The 22346-nt window shown below is 40.1% G+C and overlaps 3 long non-coding RNA genes across 3 annotated transcripts; all 3 read right to left on the minus strand.

The window, feature by feature from the left end:
- Window positions 1-554: 554 nt before the first annotated feature.
- LOC141136365 (uncharacterized) lies at window positions 555-1600 on the minus strand. The gene is made up of 3 exons (XR_012243667.1): window positions 1537-1600; window positions 932-1179; window positions 555-823 (listed from the first exon to the last, which is right to left on the minus strand). It is a non-coding gene; the product is annotated as an uncharacterized lncRNA (long non-coding RNA).
- Window positions 1601-2110: 510 nt separating this feature from the next.
- Window positions 2111-3578, minus strand: LOC141136354 (uncharacterized). The gene is made up of 3 exons (XR_012243666.1): window positions 3515-3578; window positions 2897-3144; window positions 2111-2788 (listed from the first exon to the last, which is right to left on the minus strand). It is a non-coding gene; the product is annotated as an uncharacterized lncRNA (long non-coding RNA).
- Window positions 3579-4088: 510 nt separating this feature from the next.
- Window positions 4089-5573, minus strand: LOC141136376 (uncharacterized). The gene is made up of 3 exons (XR_012243668.1): window positions 5491-5573; window positions 4875-5122; window positions 4089-4766 (listed from the first exon to the last, which is right to left on the minus strand). It is a non-coding gene; the product is annotated as an uncharacterized lncRNA (long non-coding RNA).
- Window positions 5574-22346: the final 16773 nt, after the last annotated feature.

Below are 22346 nucleotides of genomic sequence, written 5' to 3' on the forward strand. Positions count from 1 at the left end.
AAACTAAGCACTGAGAACTAAGCTATAGCTCTCAATGTGAATGGATGTCAGGAGAATGCTAATCACACTAGTAACTGCTGCTGTATCTGAGACATTGTGAAAGAGCATCCTCACTACCTCTTACCATACCCAGCTGCTATTATTGCAATTTTCAGCTGAAAGGTTGAAAATATTTTTATACATCTACATACAGTATTTCTCATTTATATCTACCTCATTGACTTCTGTCTATATAATTCACATCTTAGTTTAAAAATACAACACATGACAGGGTTACAAAATAAACAAGTATAGTATTAGCAACTAAAATATAGACAATTAACTTTAAAAAGCAAAAGAGAGGGGCAGTGGGACTTTAAATGAGGCATGGGTAGGTCTTTGAAAAAGTCTAGGATACCTTATGTTAAATTAACTATCACCACCCCTTAAGGGGCTTAAAAGCTGTATAGCCATAGAGAAATGCTAATCAAAGAAATGCATAGACATCAATTCATGAGTAATGTAATAATCATAATATAATGCATCATAATATACAATACATAAATCATGCACATCGAGGCACAATAAAAATAGTAGTCATGTTGATAGAAACGTTGTTTATAAACGCTGTTTGAAAATAATTGATACAAGCAATCACAGTTCTAAAATGGGTATACAAAAAAGGTGAACAAGGTATTCCGAATAACAATGTTATTAAGTATAAATGGTATGCGATAGAAATTCATAGATGAACCAAACTTGAAATGGCAACCCTGAGTGTAGACTCTACGCGTTTCATGGCGTTTAAAGCCAATCATCAGGAGTGGGATGCATCAAGAGATGACTAGAAAAATAAATAAAACAAATCAATAAGTAGATCATTGGAGTCTCGATTAAAATCATGCTTACACAAGGTAAAGCAGGTATTTTAGAATATATAAATGCACATTACCTTTTGGCAACAACCCAGTACATAACCCAAACAGTCCAATTGTGGAATAATGAAGGTGGCCCTGAGAGAGCTGTCTCCCCCGGGGTTGAGGCCAAGGACACACAAGGCTAACCCCCAAACCGAAACTCCACATGGGGGCTGGAGAATCAGAGAGGGGGTAGAGAGGAACAGCAGCCAGGGAGAGAGACAGACAGCCAGAACACACTTCCCAAGTAGGAGGCATACATGTATGGGCCACAGATGAAGTTCTGCAATAAATGAAAGAATAATAAGGAGGAGATGTGTAACAAAGAGATGGGGATAAGTGTGTCAAAAAAAAAAAAAAAATAATATATAGAACAATGTTGTGAATGAAGGAAAGTAAAGTGTAAAACCAAGCAGGCGCTAGAGTGTGTGTCTGACACCTGCCCCAAAAAATAACTGGGTGGTGAGAACCAACAAACAAAAGATATATATAAATAATGTATACTAGCAATGTTGCCAATGTGTTGGTATTTAAATGAGAGGCATAAAAATAAAATAAATAAATAATGCACACCTGTGTAAAGAGAAATCAAGCATGATGTGAATAGGTGTGTAATAATGAAGAGAAACAGCCTGATTACCTGAGGTGTAGATGAAGACCCATATATCCTCTCCTCCTGAGAAAAAAGTGTGGAATGAACTGCCAGCTCATCCCGACCTTTGTATCCTCAGCCTAGGGGCGTGTCCCAGCCAACGTCATGCAATCACGTTTGGCCAAAGAAATAGACGGGGCAGACAACCAACTGAGGCACAGAGATCTCAGCAGCAGTTCATGCCCGCCCATCAAGCCTAAGTGAGATGGAGGGAGCATAAACGCAGGTCGGCGTCGGAAGGACACCGCACCAGCGGCATGCTGGGCATGACGCCGATGCGCCAAGATCGAGTCCCGCCCCCATCGCTGAAGAGATGGGTGGGGGGAGAGAAGGAGCTGGGCGCATCGCAACCCCGGGGGAAGAGAGATCAATCAGAAAGGACCACCCACCCTGTGGGTGGGGCGTGCCAAACAGGCAATGGAAAAGACAAAAGGAAGAGATAAAGAGTGGACTGTATCTCTAAACTAACAGAGGGTAGAGACTAAATTGAAATAGCCAGTGATCCAAAGAACGAGTAGGTTACTGAATGGACCAAATGAAGAGGAAGTAAGAAAGCGGATGCCAGCGTAAAAATAGCTCTTGGGACTAAAAGCCCAGATTAAGTAGTTGCGTTAGTGAAGTGGGGCATGACAGGTCAAAGAGGGAAACGGGTGTCTTCCACCCAAATAAACATATTGTAAAGCAGTTGACCTGATTGGGCCCCACAGTTACCATAACCATGTCTCCATCCCTGTATATACATTAAAAAGCAAAAGAGAGGGGCAGTGGGACTTTAAATGAGGCATGGGTAGGTCTTTGAAAAAGTCTAGGATACCTTATGTTAAATTAACTATCACCACCCCTTAAGGGGCTTAAAAGCTGTATAGCCATAGAGAAATGCTAATCAAAGAAATGCATAGACATCAATTCATGAGTAATGTAATAATCATAATATAATGCATCATAATATACAATACATAAATCATGCACATCGAGGCACAATAAAAATAGTAGTCATGTTGATAGAAACGTTGTTTATAAACGCTGTTTGAAAATAATTGATACAAGCAATCACAGTTCTAAAATGGGTATACAAAAAAGGTGAACAAGGTATTCCGAATAACAATGTTATTAAGTATAAATGGTATGCGATAGAAATTCATAGATGAACCAAACTTGAAATGGCAACCCTGAGTGTAGACTCTACGCGTTTCATGGCGTTTAAAGCCAATCATCAGGAGTGGGATGCATCAAGAGATGACTAGAAAAATAAATAAAACAAATCAATAAGTAGATCATTGGAGTCTCGATTAAAATCATGCTTACACAAGGTAAAGCAGGTATTTTAGAATATATAAATGCACATTACCTTTTGGCAACAACCCAGTACATAACCCAAACAGTCCAATTGTGGAATAATGAAGGTGGCCCTGAGAGAGCTGTCTCCCCCGGGGTTGAGGCCAAGGACACACAAGGCTAACCCCCAAACCGAAACTCCACATGGGGGCTGGAGAATCAGAGAGGGGGTAGAGAGGAACAGCAGCCAGGGAGAGAGACAGACAGCCAGAACACACTTCCCAAGTAGGAGGCATACATGTATGGGCCACAGATGAAGTTCTGCAATAAATGAAAGAATAATAAGGAGGAGATGTGTAACAAAGAGATGGGGATAAGTGTGTCAAAAAAAAAAAAAAAAAAAAAAAAAAAAATAATATATAGAACAATGTTGTGAATGAAGGAAAGTAAAGTGTAAAACCAAGCAGGCGCTAGAGTGTGTGTCTGACACCTGCCCCAAAAAATAACTGGGTGGTGAGAACCAACAAACAAAAGATATATATAAATAATGTATACTAGCAATGTTGCCAATGTGTTGGTATTTAAATGAGAGGCATAAAAATAAAATAAATAAATAATGCACACCTGTGTAAAGAGAAATCAAGCATGATGTGAATAGGTGTGTAATAATGAAGAGAAACAGCCTGATTACCTGAGGTGTAGATGAAGACCCATATATCCTCTCCTCCTGAGAAAAAAGTGTGGAATGAACTGCCAGCTCATCCCGACCTTTGTATCCTCAGCCTAGGGGCGTGTCCCAGCCAACGTCATGCAATCACGTTTGGCCAAAGAAATAGACGGGGCAGACAACCAACTGAGGCACAGAGATCTCAGCAGCAGTTCATCCCCGCCCATCAAGCCTAAGTGAGATGGAGGGAGCATAAACGCAGGTCGGCGTCGGAAGGACACCGCACCAGCGGCATGCTGGGCATGACGCCGATGCGCCAAGATCCAGCCCCGCCCCCATCGCTGAAGAGATGGGTGGGGGGAGAGAAGGAGCTGGGCGCATCGCAACCCCGGGGGAAGAGAGATCAATCAGAAAGGACCACCCACCCTGTGGGTGGGGCGTGCCAAACAGGCAATGGAAAAGACAAAAGGAAGAGATAAAGAGTGGACTGTATCTCTAAACTAACAGAGGGTAGAGACTAAATTGAAATAGCCAGTGATCCAAAGAACGAGTAGGTTACTGAATGGACCAAATGAAGAGGAAGTAAGAAAGCGGATGCCAGCGTAAAAATAGCTCTTGGGACTAAAAGCCCAGATTAAGTAGTTGCGTTAGTGAAGTGGGGCATGACAGGTCAAAGAGGGAAACGGGTGTCTTCCACCCAAATAAACATATTGTAAAGCAGTTGACCTGATTGGGCCCCACAGTTACCATAACCATGTCTCCATCCCTGTATATACATTAAAAAGCAAAAGAGAGGGGCAGTGGGACTTTAAATGAGGCATGGGTAGGTCTTTGAAAAAGTCTAGGATACCTTATGTTAAATTAACTATCACCACCCCTTAAGGGGCTTAAAAGCTGTATAGCCATAGAGAAATGCTAATCAAAGAAATGCATAGACATCAATTCATGAGTAATGTAATAATCATAATATAATGCATCATAATATACAATACATAAATCATGCACATCGAGGCACAATAAAAATAGTAGTCATGTTGATAGAAACGTTGTTTATAAACGCTGTTTGAAAATAATTGATACAAGCAATCACAGTTCTAAAATGGGTATACAAAAAAGGTGAACAAGGTATTCCGAATAACAATGTTATTAAGTATAAATGGTATGCGATAGAAATTCATAGATGAACCAAACTTGAAATGGCAACCCTGAGTGTAGACTCTACGCGTTTCATGGCGTTTAAAGCCAATCATCAGGAGTGGGATGCATCAAGAGATGACTAGAAAAATAAATAAAACAAATCAATAAGTAGATCATTGGAGTCTCGATTAAAATCATGCTTACACAAGGTAAAGCAGGTATTTTAGAATATATAAATGCACATTACCTTTTGGCAACAACCCAGTACATAACCCAAACAGTCCAATTGTGGAATAATGAAGGTGGCCCTGAGAGAGCTGTCTCCCCCGGGGTTGAGGCCAAGGACACACAAGGCTAACCCCCAAACCGAAACTCCACATGGGGGCTGGAGAATCAGAGAGGGGGTAGAGAGGAACAGCAGCCAGGGAGAGAGACAGACAGCCAGAACACACTTCCCAAGTAGGAGGCATACATGTATGGGCCACAGATGAAGTTCTGCAATAAATGAAAGAATAATAAGGAGGAGATGTGTAACAAAGAGATGGGGATAAGTGTGTCAAAAAAAAAAAAAAAAAAAAAAAAAAATAATATATAGAACAATGTTGTGAATGAAGGAAAGTAAAGTGTAAAACCAAGCAGGCGCTAGAGTGTGTGTCTGACACCTGCCCCAAAAAATAACTGGGTGGTGAGAACCAACAAACAAAAGATATATATAAATAATGTATACTAGCAATGTTGCCAATGTGTTGGTATTTAAATGAGAGGCATAAAAATAAAATAAATAAATAATGCACACCTGTGTAAAGAGAAATCAAGCATGATGTGAATAGGTGTGTAATAATGAAGAGAAACAGCCTGATTACCTGAGGTGTGGATGAAGACCCATATATCCTCTCCTCCTGAGAAAAAAGTGTGGAATGAACTGCCAGCTCATCCCGACCTTTGTATCCTCAGCCTAGGGGCGTGTCCCAGCCAACGTCATGCAATCACGTTTGGCCAATCAGGTCAACTGCTTTACAATAGACAATTAACTTATTTTAAGTTATGCAGAAGAAGAGAATAATAATAATTTGAAACAATATAAGTGCAATATAAGACTGAGTGTTGTCTTACAAAACTTGATGTGCTAATAAGTATAGTTGCCAACATTTAAAAAAATGAATCAGGGATATTTTGTTTAAAGTTATTGTTTTCCAGACAACCCCATTACACTTGGCATACCCAGCTATGACATAGCACTGTGTAACTTGCTACTCACAGAGCAAGTAGTAGTAGTAGTGCACAGACTGGATCCTAAAACTGGGTACACACGGTTCATTTTTTTTCATTACATGAGCGAGGTGGATGAAAGAATCCCCCCCTCCACTGGGACATTGCATTTTGACAGTGGGGAAATTTCTTCTGTCAAAATACACTGATCAGCACTGCAGCAGATTGGCTGCAGCTGCTGATCGAAGAAAGTTTTCCAGTGGGTTCATTCAACAGAAGTGGATCTAATAATCAGCTTCTTTTGAACAGGGAAAACTACATACAGATCAAAATTTGGCTGGTTAAGTCGGGACTGTATGTACCCAGTTTAAAGTATTTGTTACCCTAAAAAAAAAATAGAAAGGATCCTGGTCTTTTAAAGCATGAATTACAGCACAGTGCTTGTGCTGTGTAATTTGGCCCCCTGTAACACCTGAAATACCTGGCTGATCCTGCCTGGCTATGCCCTCTCCTCCTGTAAACTGACCACTGTTCATTATGGCTGCTGAGCCCTGACATCATGGTTAGTTTATGTGCCTCTGTCACCTTCAGCTCTCCTGTCTGCTCTCCTGTGTCCTCCTCCCCATCCCCTCCCTGCCTGTCATCTCTGTGTCAGGGCCACCCCTTCTTCTCCTGCTGCTGATAACCCTTAGTATTAATCACTCAATCCCCTGTCTTTTATATTACTAAGTGCCCTGTGTACAGTATGTGCCTTATTAAAAATATACTGTTCTTTACCTCATTTCCGATCGCTGCTCAGTGCTCAGGTGACCGTCTGGCTCCCTCCTCTACCCATCCCCTTCTCCCGACTGACGTCAGTGGGTGATTCTTACCCCCTCCCACTCTAACTGTCGAATCAGGAGAGAGGACAGACGACTGGTCACGTGAGCGCTGAGCAGCACTATAAAATCTGATATGGTACAGCATATTTTTTATAAGGCACATACTGTACACAGGCCACTTAGTATTATGGTAGACAGGGGATTGCATGATTATTACTAAGTAGGTTTACAACCACTTTAATACCAACCAATAAATCAAAAGAAGAAAAAGTATCCTAACAACTAGACATGCTACCAATAGCAAGTCTAATAAATAATTGCTTTATTTTGCAACATAATATATGTTGCAATGCATATGGCTTCCCTCCAATTAGCCATGCTCGCTCCACTCTTTTCCTTATTTATTGGACATGTTCCACCATCTCTCTTATTTGTAGGGATGAAGTTGGGTTTCTTGCTACCTTAGGTTCATGGTGGTCCTGGCAAATTGTTGTGCAGATTTAGCCAAGAGAATTTTCTTAAACCATATTGCACTGCATAGCCTTTGAACTATGGCCATCGGGTTTAGAAGGAATAATAAGGTGGCTTTTGATAAAGCCAGTTCTGTAACTAGAAAGGGGGGGGGGCATTGAGCAGCCATAGTGTCACTGAATTGTAGAGAAAGCATAGACAAAGCTGACAAACTGCAAAGGGAGATATTAGGGTCAGTTAGGAAACTGTACTTTAATTTTGATTTAATGTTCTATGAGCAATCAACCCCACCTGCTGCCTTTTTTCTTCTTATTAGGGCTATTTGTTTCTGTATTTTGCAGGTTTTCATTTATTTGGCGGGTATATTGGTTTTTATTTTATGTTACACCACAGAAATGACATCCAAGCACTAAGGAGTGAGTGGAAGATGATTGTCCGTAAAAAACAAATATTCTAAATATCTTGGTATAACTGGAAATGGGGAATCTGTCTAAAGCCCTGTACACACGATCAGACTTTCCAATGGGAAACGTTTGATGTCAGGCTGTTTGTGGAAAATCCGACCGTGTGTATGCTCCATCGGACAATTGTTGTCGGACTTTCTGCCAACAAATGTTGGCTAGCATGTTTTCAAATCGCCAACAAATGTGTGTTGCCGGATTTTCCAATCATGTGTACACAAGTCCGTCGGACAAAAGTCCAAAGTACAAACATGCATGCTCGGAAGCAGAAGCGGTCGGTCTTGTAAACTAGCGTTTGTAATGGAGAATTAACATTCGTGATGTGGCAAATTATGAAATCTCCAAATGCAGCGCACAATTCTCTTCTTCTTTAATGGGATAATAAAGAAGCTGCTTTGCTGGTGATACTGATGGAGTTATTGGAAACTAATTTTCAAAGGCTTTTTTTTCTAGTGATATCAAGAATAATATTATTATGTTTTCTTCTTTTTTTATTTGTGCAAGTTACCACAACACCATTATCTCCTAGTTTTTAAGATCAAAATACAACTATGTTGCTGTCCCTTGTCAATTTTACATTGTATTTTTTAAAATGTAACTGCCTACTCCCAAACTGTCATTTGAAGTAAAACATAGCCAAATATTCTCCACAATTTTTTTTATTGTGCATTAAAAAAAAAAATTAGACATGCTATCTGCCAATAGAACTTAACCAAAAAGTGCAGAGTCCAAATATATAGAAAATATACCAAATCAAATCATTATTCAACCAAAAAAATAATGTTAAAGCAACAACTCCAAAGCCAATAATAAATAACACGTTATCTCCTCCGATTCCGCAACTTGTCTGGTTGACTAACGGCCTTTCAGAAACGAACTGAAAAGCACGAAATGAAAAGCACGAACTGAAAAGCGCTAAATGAAAACACGAAAAGAAAAGCGCGAATCAACACTCACCAAACTTCTACTAACACAAAATTAGCAGAAGGAGCCCACAGGGTGGCGCTAAAGAGCTGAAAAACCATGTAGTACGTCTAGTAATTCACTACGTTCATAATTGTTGGCCAACATTTGTGTGACCATGTGTATGCAAGACAAGTTTTAGCCAACGCCCTTCGGACAAAATTCCATGGTTTTGTTGACCAACAATCCAATCGTGTGTACGAGGCATAACACACAGTAAAACAAAAAGGGCACAAAGGCCTAGTGCATTACCCCAAAACCACTTTATTTACTTAATGAATCACAACCACTCCCTGACCTTTCTGCATTTGAGACCAGTATATTACATGCCTTTCTGCCTTTGGCAATTTGTAAGTATGTTATTGGCAATTTTTTTATTCAAATAAAGTGGTTATTGGGTAATGCACTAGGCATTTGTGTACTTTATTTTATTTTTTATTTTATGTTAATAGAATCTTTATTTTAGAGTAAACATTTTTGATAGGGCCTTTTTTAAGGTGGGGTGTTCAAACCAGGGCATTCGATTGTTACTGATCATTTGTTCTTGAAGTTATCTTTTGTTTGCAGCATACCGCTGCATCGTTGAAAAAAACATGCCAAAATAGTGTGCTGCTAAACCATCTCAAACTATTTCACTCACATTTACTCCACCTCCCACTCCTACCATCCTCATAGATAAAATAAAATGTAGACATACACAAGATAGGCATTTTGTCCCTAATTAAAAATGTCCTGCTGCAGGCCAGTTTTACATTGTTTTATCTACTGCAGTATCTTCTTTCTTGCAGTAAACCTCTGGCCTGTCTCTAGTAAATTTGTGCCTAGTCTTGCTCATTAACATTATGCTGTTGCTGACCAGTTTTACAGTACTGCATCATCTATTTGCTTATAATTTTTGTAGTAATAAACCTGCTTGCATTCTATATTTATAAAACATTTTAGCCCTTTTTAGCTTATTAAAAATGTATTGATACTGCCCATTTTTTCACTGCTGTATCAGTATCTTGTAGTAATATTCTTGTAGTAAAGCCCAGCTTGTGCTTTTGGTCTCTAGTAAGTCTTGGCCTAGGCCTGGTATTTATAATTGTCATATTGCTAGCTAATTTTACACTGCTGTGTCTTCTTTAGTCTCCTAAATCTTGTAGTAAAACACCTGCTTGTACTCTTCTTCTTAATACATTTCTCTGTCAATAAAATGATGCTACTGGACAGATTTACAATACTATATATTATGCGACCTCTTAATTCTTAATGAAAGTCTTGTTTAAATTTTTTAGTTATAACAAAAACATATAACAAACATATTATACTTACCTGCTTTATATAATGGTTTTGCACCGAGAAGCCCAGATCTTTCTCTTCTCGGGTCCCTCTTCGGTACTCCTGTTCCCTCCCTCCTGTTGAATGCCCCCCACAGCAAGCAGCTTGCTATGAGGGCACCCGAGCCAAGACACAGCTTTCTGTGTCCATTCAGACATGGAGCCATGCCCTGGCCCCACCCACTTTCTCTCCACATTGGCTGACTGACTTTAATTGACAGCAGCAGAAGTTAATGGCAGTGTGCTGCTGTCTCAGCCAATAAGGAGGGGAGTCCTGGGCAGCCTAGGAACTACTGCAACATTGCTGGATCTATATGGGGCTCAGGTAAGTATTAGGGGGCTGCTGGACACAGAAGGCTTTTTATCCTAATGCATAGAATGCATTACGATAAAAAAAACTTCTGCCTTTACAACCAGGTTAACAGAAAGTGACCAACAGCAGGACAGTTTTGCATCAGTGATAACAGGGACAGACACAGCTAAACAATGGGCATTTCTTTCTGCATGTCAAAGCGCAGACCCGCCATTATATGAAAAAGCATGTGCCACTGCTAAGGTGACCAACAAAAAGCCTTTTATTAAACTGCAATCAATCAGATTGGGTTGCTTTTGCTGTATGTAATCCAAACTAATCGTAAAAGAAAAAAAATCTATTCCACAGCCAAATATGCACTGCTAGAGTGATGCCGTCTCTGAGACTTTTCTGTAAGAACACAAACAGCTTGAAGGCATCACCCAAGCATGTTATTTTGAGGATTTGTGTATTTTCAATGTCACAAAAAGCCACATGAGAAGAATCTTTACCCGCTGTACAGTATTTTTTTTTTGCGCTGTACATATCCCCCATGGCAGCGCCCAGCTTGTTATGCCTTTCTTGACAGTAATTTGCCTATTAGCCCTTAAACAGCTAAAATTCAACAAAGGGATGTGTCTACCATACACTTCAATGGGATTCTTTTTGTTTAGATTCACTAATTTCAAACAAGACTCACTGAATCCTTGGTGAATCGAACTTGAGCAGATTTGCCAAGTACTACTTATTTTTGTAGAAGTATTGTTTATCATGTATGTATTGTGTATGCCATGATATAAACAATTATTGGACATTAGAAATTAATGCGAGTTTTTTGTTTGCTTTGATTATTGATTACAGTGAATAATGGATATATGTCTTCAATTTAGTGTGATCCTCTTTTGGATTCTCCTGGTTGGGATTTTAATCACTACTCATCCACCTACACAGGTATATAATTATTTTAATAGCGGGTATACTATATTCTATAGGAAGGGTCTGTTATTTGTTTTAATAAATTTTAGTTTGTTATGCATTTGCATTTTTATTAAACTTGCTATTGGTATTTTATTCTTTTCTCTCTCTCTCAATATATCTATATATAGATATGTCTATATATACAATATATATAGATATCTATCTATATATATATATATAGATAGATCTATATCTATATATATATATATAGATCTATCTATATATATATATATAGATAGATCTATATATATATAGATATATATATACTGTGAATATTTCTGCCTTTTATGGTCAGAATAATAAAATAAATGCATAAATAAAAATACTAACATGAATATTTTAGATGTTTTTATATTTCCTTATCCAATCTGCAGGTGGAGCTTTAGGCTTTTCTTCACGTGTTTGCTAGAGTAGTCTTACCTATTTTCCTGAAAATTTTCTGTATACAGAGCTTGATACCTTGATAGTTCAGGAAGCCAACTACTTTTGTTGTGTTCTCTCTTTAAAAAAAATATTTGTTTGTGACCCCAGTGGCATAGGCAAGTCTGAAATGTAAATTCGTAACACAAATATTTTATATACATAGTATAAAAAACATAAAAATATGTTTTTAAATGTAAATTTACTCAAAACCATTATAGCTTTTCTTTATTTCTGATTTTGCTGGGCATATGCATGTGCTCTTACAATGGGTACTACTGATGATTCTCATGCTGATCTACAGAGAAAATCCTTAATAATTTATTACTAAATTGCAATCTCAAAAGTGTAAAATTAGGTACAAACATTATGCAGAGATAGGCAACAATCAGAACTGCTCAGTACATGCTAGGTTTTAATTTTCTTTTATAGGCAAACGTTTCCTCATTATGACATGCAATACCCCCACCAAGATAGCGCATAGCTGATTATTATGTCTTCACCTTGCCACAAAATAATTTTTCATGCATTGTTACACCTCTACTGCAACTTTAATGCAACATCACATGTAAAAATGTGCATATTTTTCCTAGTCATGATAAAAATCACATTTTAAATTCCAGCTTGAATTAATGTAGGAGAGAACAGCATTCTGGGAAGAGTAATTGTGATACCATCAACAAAAATGAATGGTTTTGCATAACTCTCATTAGTGATGTGGTTGTCATTGAAACACATTTTTGAAGTTCTGTGACTATGCCTCAGATATGAAATGTATTCTGATTCTGAGTGATTATGTAAACTTGAATGGAAAAAAACATGTCTTCCCCAATGACAAATCCTCCCCATTTCATTCTAATGAGTAAATGTTTCAAATTCAGGATTGGATCAGCAAAGGCTCACTCAGTAACCTTTAAGTCCATTTTAATTTGAAATACATGTAATAAATCAAGAGTAATATACCAAAGGTAAGCGTCTGCATTTTACTTGTAAAGGAAGACCCATTATTCTTAACTAATTAACACCAATGTGATATATAGAGCCATATGAACAGTACTGTATAAGAGGAAATAAAAACATTTATGTTTCTAATAGTTTCCTTTCAATGACCTTAAGTATGTTAATTTGTCTTTGATGAAGTGAGGCTGTCAAGCAAAATAGTCAACAGCCTCATTATTTATGGGATTGCATTTTCCTAGTAACAATCCTTAATCTAGATGAGGCATAACCTTGTCCATTGCAGTGTTATACTTAGCATGTCTAGAATAATGTTGTCCCTGATGTACTTTGTGCATTGTAATATTCTTCTATGGCAAATAAAAGGAACCCGTTTGTGTCTTTTTGTGTGCTTGTCAACGTAAGCACACACAAATATACAGTATACAGCACAAATCTCTTTTAAGAAAACAAGAATGTACATTTTTGTGCCTTTTATGTTAAGCCATAGGCATCATCTAATTGAGTTTTTGTTGTTCAGAATACAAAGAAACAAACAACATGGTATAGTTCTAAGATCATAACCAGCAATGTGTAAGATTCTCAGCAAATTACATATTTTAAATATTGCATATCACATTAGACATGCATTGCTCATTGACAGACCCCCAGGCATTATATAGTAATTCTCCTAGTTATAGGTCTTAATATGTAAGGTGCAGAACAGAGCGTGTGAAGAAATACAAGTTTTGAGCGATCCATTGAAAGGATTCTGCCTCTTAGCAGATGCCACACAACCTTAATAGGGTGAGCTAAAGAGGGAGGTGCGGCTTTTATTGTTGGTCGAGGCATGGCAGATGTCTGGCAGTGGTCCTTCTAGGATTAACTGTTTATACACCATGCCTCTGCAAGGTGGCATAATAGCCTCAACCCCTTTTACTGAGTGCTTCTTAAGAAAGCATAGAGAAGCTTCACAAGTTATATATTAACATTAAGTACCAGTATTTAACTGGCTCTATATAATGCTTATAATTTAATGATTGGATATAAAAATAAGTGGCATATCATGGCTAATAGTTGGATACAACAGATATTTGTGAGAAAACCTTTGTTGTGTGTTCAAGTTGAAAATTGCTATTTTAAGTTGCCTTAACCCAAGCATTAATATAATTTATGGCTGCCTGGTACATTTCACCTTCAGCCAATAGAATTTATGTGTTCAGCATCTTAACTTACAAAGCTTTCCTGTGTACATATAAACCTAATATATTCAATATGTATATTTAATGCCATATATATTTGCCTAATAACACATACTGATGTAACATTCCCCATTTCCTAGAGTATGAAGTGCTATGGAGTGATATATGTCATTTAAATCCATGGCCATGAATCTGTGTTTTCAGACAGGGGCTGTTCACCCACTTATGCACACGCTTTTTTTAAATAATGCCTAGAAGCTTCATGTGTCTATATACAGATACAATACAGTTAGGCTATGTACACACAATAGGATTTTCCGACCAACAAAACCGTGGATTTTTTTTCCGAAGGATTTTGGCTCAAACTTGTCTTGCATACACACAGTCACACAAATGTTGTTGGAAATTCCAAACGTCAAGAACGCAGTGACGTACAACACGTATGACGAGCCGAGAAAAATGAAGTTCAATAGCCAGTGTGGCTTTTCTGCTTGATTCTGAGCATGCGTGGACTTTTGTGCGTTGGAATTGTGTACACGCTCGGAATTTCCAACAACAAGTCTTGTTGTTGGAAAATTTGAGAACCTGCTATCAAACATTTGTTGGCGGAAATTCTGACAACAAATGTTCTATGGAGCATACACACGTTCAGACTTTTCCGCCAACAAGCTCACATCCAACATTTGTTGTCAGAAAATCCTATTGTGTGTACAGGGCATAAGAGTGTGAGTATAGAAGGAGCTAAATTATGGGGCAAATTTATAAAGCAGTGAATGTGAATTTCGCCAAACATTTACTGCAAGCTAATCATCCTGATGTACATGTTTTAAATTACAGCGATGAATTATACTGCAGCTTGGTGAATGTCACAATAATTGCTTTATAAATATGCCCCATAGTTACTATAAAGCTTAAAGTGGTTGCAAACCCCATTCATGAAATCTCACCTGGGCATATATACAGTGCCTTGAAAAGGTATTCATACCTCATTGAAATATTCCACATTTTGTCATGTTACAACCAAAAACGCAAATGTATTTTATTGGGATTTTATGCAATAGACCAACACAAAGTGGCACATAATTGTGAAGTGGAAGGAAAATGATAAATGGTTTTCAATTTTTTTACAAATAAATATCTGAAAAGTGTGGTGTGCATTTGTATTCAGCCCCTTTACTATGATAACCCTAACTAAAATCTAGTGGAACCAATTGCCTTCAGAAGACACTTAATTTAATCTCAGTATAAATACAGCTGTTCTGTCAGAGATTTGTTAGAGAACCTTAGTGATCAAACGACATCATGAAGGTAGAGGAACACACCAGATAGGTCAGGGATAAAGTTGTGGAGAAGTATAAAGCAGGGTTAGGTTATAAAAAAATATCCCAAGCTTTGAACATCTCACAGAGCACTGTTCAATCCATCATCCGAAAATGGAAAAAGTATGGCACTGCTGAAAACCTACCAAGACATGGCCGTCCACCTAAAGTGACAGGCCGTGCAAGGAGAGCAATGATCCGAGAGGCAGCCAAGAGGCCCATGGTAACTCTGGAGGAGCTGCAGAGATCGACAGCTCAGATGAGAAAATCTGTCCAAAGGACAACTATTAGACCCCATACACATTATTCGATTTTCTGCAGATTTTTGTCTTCAGATTTACCAATACCATGTAGTTCAAGGGCCTGCCTGATTGCATACAAATTGAAACTCTTAAGGTTTCACCTCATATTATATGGTTTTGGCAAATCTGAAGACAAAAATCTGCAGAAAATCTAATAGTGTCTAATAGTGTGTGTGGGGTCTAAGTCGTGCACTCCACAAATCTGCCCTTTATGGAAGAGTGACAAGAAGAAAGTCATTGTTGAAAGAAAGCCATAAGAAGTCCTGTTTGCAGTTTGCGAGAAGCCATGTGGGGGGACACAGCTGATATGTGGAAGAAGGTGCTCTGGTCAGATAAGACCAAAATTGAACTTTTTGGCCTAAAAACAAAACGATATGTGTGGTGGAAAACGAACACTGCACATCACCCTGAACGCGTGATAGGATCTTGTTGTCGGAAATTCCGACTGTGTTTAGGCTCCATCACACATTTTCCATTGGAATTTCCGACACACAAAGTTTGACAGCTTGCTATAAAATTTTCTGACAACAAAATCCGTTGTCGGAAATTCCGATCGTGTATACACAAATCCGACGCACAAAGTGCCATGCATGATCAGAATGAATTAAGAGAGGAAAGCTATTGGCTACTGCCCTGTTTATAGTCCCGACGTACGTGTTTTACATCATCGCGTTCAGAACGATCGGATTTTCCGACAACTTTGTGTGACCGTGTGTATGCAAGACAAGTTTGAGCCAACATCCGTCGGAAAAAATCCATGGATTTTGTTGTCGGAATGTCCGATCAATGTCCGACTGTGTGTACAGGGCATTACACTGAACTTCTGCTATGATCTCTAGCATCCAGTGAAAAGACAGGAAAGTAACCACATGAATTCAGCATGCCAAATCATGTTGAGGTGTGGAACAGTCAATCCTTGCAGAGCTGCTGAAGAATGGAGTGGGGGTGGGAATTAAAAAACAATGCATGTCTTAGGCTAGTGCACGAGATATGTAAGTCACCTGTCACTCACAGTAAGGGGGGGGGGTTTGACAAAGTTTTTCTCTGTTTGTCAAGATTTATCTCACTGAACAATAAAAGAGGATTGCTCAGAGCTGGATTAACTCTGTGTGGCAAGGCTGGACTCAAATGATAGGAAATCTTATACTCTAAATTATGACATCTACAAAAAAGAAAAAAAAAATTCAGGTTTTACATCCACTTTAAAACTGGGTCCTTCCAGCAGGACAACAACTCTAAACATAGAGCCAGAGCTACAACGGAATGGTTTAGATCAAAGCATAATCTGTGGCATGACTTGAATATTGCTATTTACAGATGCTCTCCATCCAATCTGACAGAGCTTGAGCTATTTTGCAAAGAAGAATGGGCAAAAATGTCACTCACTCACTCACTCACTCACTCAAAGCTGGTAGAGACATTATTATTATCACTTTTTTTTGGTTTAACTAGATGGACTTGTGTCTTTTTTTCAACCTGACTAACTATGTAACTATGTAAAATGTGGTTCTACAAAGTATTGCCTAAGGGGGCTGAATACAAATGCATGCCATACTTTTCATATTCACCATTTATCATTTTCCTTCCACTTCACAATTATGTGCCACTTTGTGTTGGTCTATCACATAAAATCCCAATAAAATACATTTACATTTTTGGTTCAAGGCTGTGCATCCAACAGGTGGTGCTGTTCTGTTGGTGCGAAAAAAAACAGGAAGTGTAGTGTGCAGTGTGGTGTATGGTGGTGTGTGTGGGAGCTGCAGACTGGACCGACCGAACCGCCACTCTCAGTCCCCCCCCCCACTGAGACCGAGAGAGGTAGTGGGCGACTGAGAGCGGTGACAGGCTGCTGCTGTTGACACCATCGGGATTGGAGGAGTGGAAGGGCAGGAGTAAATAAGGTCCATGACACTCTGACAGAGGAAGCGGGACCAGGAGACCGAGGGAGAGGCGGCAGGTAAGCGCAATCCGCAGACCAGAGGGGGAGTGTGTCAGGTAGAGCAGGGAAGCGGCAGGAGCAGTGACAGGCAGGCTGACCGAGGGAGACTGAGTGCTGACAGAACATAGGGGCAGCCGAGCAGGCTTAGCGGCTCAGCAGGAGCAGAGGGGACACAGATTGTCACAGCTGATAGAAGACTGACTGACTGACTGTGTGTAGCGGGGACCTTGGCTGAGGAGGGTGTAGTGTTAGTAATTGAGTATTGCTGAATATTATGGTGTAACTGGGTATTGTGGTGAAACTGAGCATTGAGTACTGTTGAGTAACTGAGTATTGTGGTGTAACTGAGCATCGAGTACTGTTGAGTAACTGAGTATTGTGGTGTAACTGAGCATTGAGTACTGTTGACTGAGTATTGTGGTGTAACTGAACATTGAGTACTGTTGAGTAACTGAGTTTTGTGTTATAACTGAGATTGTGGTATAACCGAGTATGGTTGGGTAACTGAGTATTTTAACTGTGAGTAACTGTGAGTACCTGTGAATGGTGAATACCCTTGTACTATGAGTGCTGGTGTACTGTGTGTGCCGTGTACTGTGAGTGCCGAGCACTGTGAGTGCCTGAGTACTATGTGTGCCTGTGTACTGTGAGTGCCCGTGTGCTGTGAGTGCCCGAGTACTGTGAGTGGCCGTGTACTGTGAGTGTCTTTGTACTGTGAGTGCCCATGTACTGTGAGTGGCTGAGTACTGTGAGTGCCCGAGTACTGTGAGTGTTCGTGTACTGTGAGTGCCCGAGTACTGTAAGTGCCCGTGAACTGCGCATGCCTGAATACTGTGAGTGCCCATATACTGTAAGTGTCGTGTACTATGAGTGCCTGTGTACTGCGCGTGCTCGAGTACTGTGAGTGCCCGTGTACTGTAAGTGCCCATGTAATGTGAGTGCCCGAGTACTGTGAGTGGACGAGTACTGTGAGTGCCTGATTACTGTGAGTGCCTGATTACTGTGAGTGCCTGTGTATTGTTAATAATTAGAGTCAGGAAGCTAGTTGTTAACTAATTGAACAGAGTAAAATTCCCAATCCCTATTGAATTAAATTAGTGGGTACGATGCCCGGTGAGTATGGAGAAGCGACTCGGTGCACATCTTGCGGCTCGTATGCGTTCCTTGATTATCTGATCAAGGGCAAATACTGCTGCGCAAAATGTAAGAACATTGTTTCCCTGGAAGCCCAGGTTCTGCATCTAGGGAAGCAACAGAGGATACTCTCCATACTAAAGGAAAGTTAGGATCGTACTCGGCAGGTGACAGCAGCGGCCAGCACAGAGGCGAGTGAAGACAAAGAGGCGCAGGCACCAGAACAGAGTAGATGGGTGACAGTCAGGAAGGGTAGAGGGGAAAGAGTCAGGGAGGCTGATCTTGGGCAGAAACATCCCAATAAGTACATCCTGTTGGGTGACACTGTGGAAACCAGTCAGGGACCAGCATTGCTGGAGCAGAGTAACGCCCCTAGCCACCAGGAGAGAAACTCCTCCAGTGAGGGCAGGGGTAAAGCCAAGGGTAAGAAAAGACAGATTCTGGTGGTAGGGGACTCAATTATTAGAAGGACAGAGAGGGTAATCTGTCATGACTGCTAGCCGACCAGCTGCCGCAATTATACTGCGGCAAGTTGACACGGCTGTGCAAATCGGCATAGCTATAAGTCGGCTCTTTAAGACACTATAGCAGGCGCGCCGTTGTGCATGCCCGGCAGTTGTGATGTCCGCCGGACACCCGTGATCGTTCTTGAGGGGAGTTCTGTCAGGGGAGTAGATACAGATTGTGTGTTCCTACTAAGTAGGAACAATGATATGTCTCCTCCCCCAGTCAATACACTCCCCCCACAGTTTTAACAAGCACCTAGGGAACACAGTTAACCCCTTGATCTCCCACTAATGTTAATCTCTTCCCTGCCAATGACATTTACACAGTAATCAGTGGCTATTTTTAACTCTGATCGCTGTATAAATGTCAATGGTCCGAAAAAAGTGTCAAAGTGTCAGATCTGTCCGCCACAATGTTGCAGTCCTGATAAAAATCACAGATCACCACCATTTCTAGTAAAAAAAAAATAATAATAAAAATGACATAAATCTATCCCCTATTTTGTAGACACTATAACTTTTGCGCACATCAATCAATATATGCTTATTGTGATTTTTTTTTACCAAAAATATGTAGAAGAATACATATCGGCCTAAACTGATGAAGAAATTCGTTTTTTTACATTTTTTGGGGGATAATTATTATAGCAAAAAGTACAAAATATTGTGTTTTTTTCAAAATTGTCGCTCTTTTTTTGTTTATAGAGCAAAAAATAAAAACCGCAGAGGTGATCAAATACCATCAAAAGAAAGCTCTATTTGTGGGGAAAAAAGGACATCAATTTTGTTTGGGTACAACATCGCACGACCACGCAATTGTCAGTTAAATCAATGCAGTGCCGTATCGCAAAAAATGGCCTGGTCAGGAAGGGGGCAAATTCTTCCGGGGATAAAGATCTGAAGTGCCAAACTGTATGTTGTTTACCAGGCGCTGATGAAATTTGTTTCATCTCTGTGTATCATCTGAGGCTGTTCACTTCACTGGGTGTATAAGAGGGTTTACAACCATTTTAACATTCTGTATATGATCATATATGTTTTATCAGCTGCAGGTGGCACAGTCTGCAATACCTTTGCGCAATTATAGGTAGAGCCAAACCTGACAAGTACACATATACTACATCTATTCCACCTATTTTTGTATCATGCATATGACACTGAAAACTGTTTATATGAAGTACTTGAATGCACCCTTGTGGTCCCTCCATACCCACAATTTTCTTCTCGGCCATATGATATTTTGGTGTGTATCTGTTATCTCTCTTAAAAAAAAAAAAAAGTGTGCATCTGTTGACCTTTAAAGTGATTGTAAAGTCTTGTTTAAAGAATAAAATAAAAACAACAAACATATTATACTTACCTCCTCTGTGCAGTTGGTTTTGCACAGAGTAGCCTGGATCCTCCTTTTCTTGGGTCCCTCTTCGCTGTTCCTGGCCCCTCCTTCCTGTCAAGGGCCCCTACAGCCAGCAGCTTGCTATGGGGGCACCCGAGCCAAGTCACAGCTCAGCATGTCCATTTAGACATGGAGCCCCGACCCAGCCCCACCCCCTCTCCCCACTGATTGGCTAACTGACTTTGAGTGACAGCTGTGGGAGCCAATGGCACCACTGCTGTGTCTCAGCCAATCAGGTAAGACACCTTGGACAGAGATGGGGCTCGGCTAAGTAATTAGGGGTGCTGGAGAGGCTGCTACACCCAGGAGGTTCTTTATCTCAATGCATAGAATGCATGAATATAAAAAAACCTTCTGCCTTTATAACTCCTTTAAATCAGGGCATAGATATTTATGAACCTATTTTAAAAGATGGCCTAAAACAACTTTTGAGAGAGTCTTTGTCTCTGTATGGGCCATATCTTTTTAACTTAATTTTTATGCTGTGTCAGTACAGATTTAGCATGTTGAAGTCCTGCTGTGTGTAGTTGATATATTTACTATAATAGAAAATGACTCAACACTGGCTTTATACTGTCTTCAGCTTTGGGGGGCACATAGAATACCTGATACACAAGTGAAAGGCCAGTATAAGACTTGGTCATCCTCATTGTGACATCAGACCAAGCCATTACTTTACTGAGTGCCTCAGGCACTGAGAACCTGGTCATCTCTCGGGTGACTATAGGCATGCCACAAGTCTGCCTATGCCTCAGGCATTATATATTAGATTGGAAGCTTCAAGGGGCAAAGATTCCCTGTGTATGAATAATTCTGTATACAGAACTGCTTAGTCTGTCACAGCTATATAAAGACATAACAATCGCTGGCTTGGTCTCTAAGGCTTTTTATCCTACTCAACAAATTGTTCCTAATTATTAAATAACAAAAAAAGCTCTCTGTAGGATTGCCTATTTCCAAGCTGAAATTGAACTCTAAAACTGCCTGAATTTTCAGGAGTTTGAAAACAAGGACTGCTTGTGTGAGTTGTTTTCAAATGATGCTTTCTGCAAAATCAGGATTAATAAAAGATAAAATACTAATTATACTAATTATATTAACATTTGCTTAAACACACACATACAAAAAACATAAAAGGGGATTCAGCCTTTCCATTTATTACTGTACCTACTTCCCTACTAGCCCTTTCCTGGTTCATATAATGTTCCTGAAAACATCAAACAGTATGTGAGTGTTAAAGTCACAAAACTGGAATGTACCAGTTGTTGTTGCCACCGATAACTGGCAGAGGCGTAACTAGAACTTTCAGGACCCCAGTGCAAAGGACCACCTTGACCCCCAGCCAGGGCCCTTCCCTCTGGGCATGGGGCCCTTTACTCCCATCGTGACACCCTTTATTACGGTCCTGCAGTGGGCCCCCTTCTTGTTATCTTGGGCCTGTCCCTGCAGAGCTGCAAGAATCTCTGCTCTGGTGTTCATAGGACAATTCTGCAGAGGAGGGCATGGAGGTGGTAGAGAAGGAGGAGGAGGGGGTAGAGCTCACAGGCCTGGCATCATCACCACCAGTTGTATGGAGACATAGGGGCACAACAAGCTGCAGCACCAAGCCCCGTCCTGCATCCTTTTGAGTTGCAAGCAGCGTTATCCAGTGTGCTGTGAAAATATATCTTCCCTGCCCATGTTTGCTGGACCATGTGTCAGCAGTAAGGTGGATTTTACGGCTGACTGCCTTGCCCAACGATGCCAGAACATACCCTTCCATGTGATGGTAGAGAGATGGAATGGCCTTACATGAAAAGTACCTGCCATTGTGGTACAGCACATTGTGCAAATTCACGGAAGGGGGCAGAATCCACCAGGCTGAAAGTCAGAAGTTGGAGAGCCAACAGCTTTGACAAGCTTGCATTCAGATACTGGGCATGTGGGTGGCAGGGACTGTATTTTTTTTCTGCTGCAGCAGATGGGGCAGAGAAATATGCCGGCTACAGTCTACAGCTGCTGGTGTGCTGCTGGCAGATGTGCTGCTAGGACCTGATGTCAGCCTCCTTTGGGTT

This window comes from Aquarana catesbeiana, linkage group LG01 (assembly GCF_042186555.1).
Source record: "Aquarana catesbeiana isolate 2022-GZ linkage group LG01, ASM4218655v1, whole genome shotgun sequence".
Taxonomy (NCBI): domain Eukaryota; kingdom Metazoa; phylum Chordata; class Amphibia; order Anura; family Ranidae; genus Aquarana; species Aquarana catesbeiana.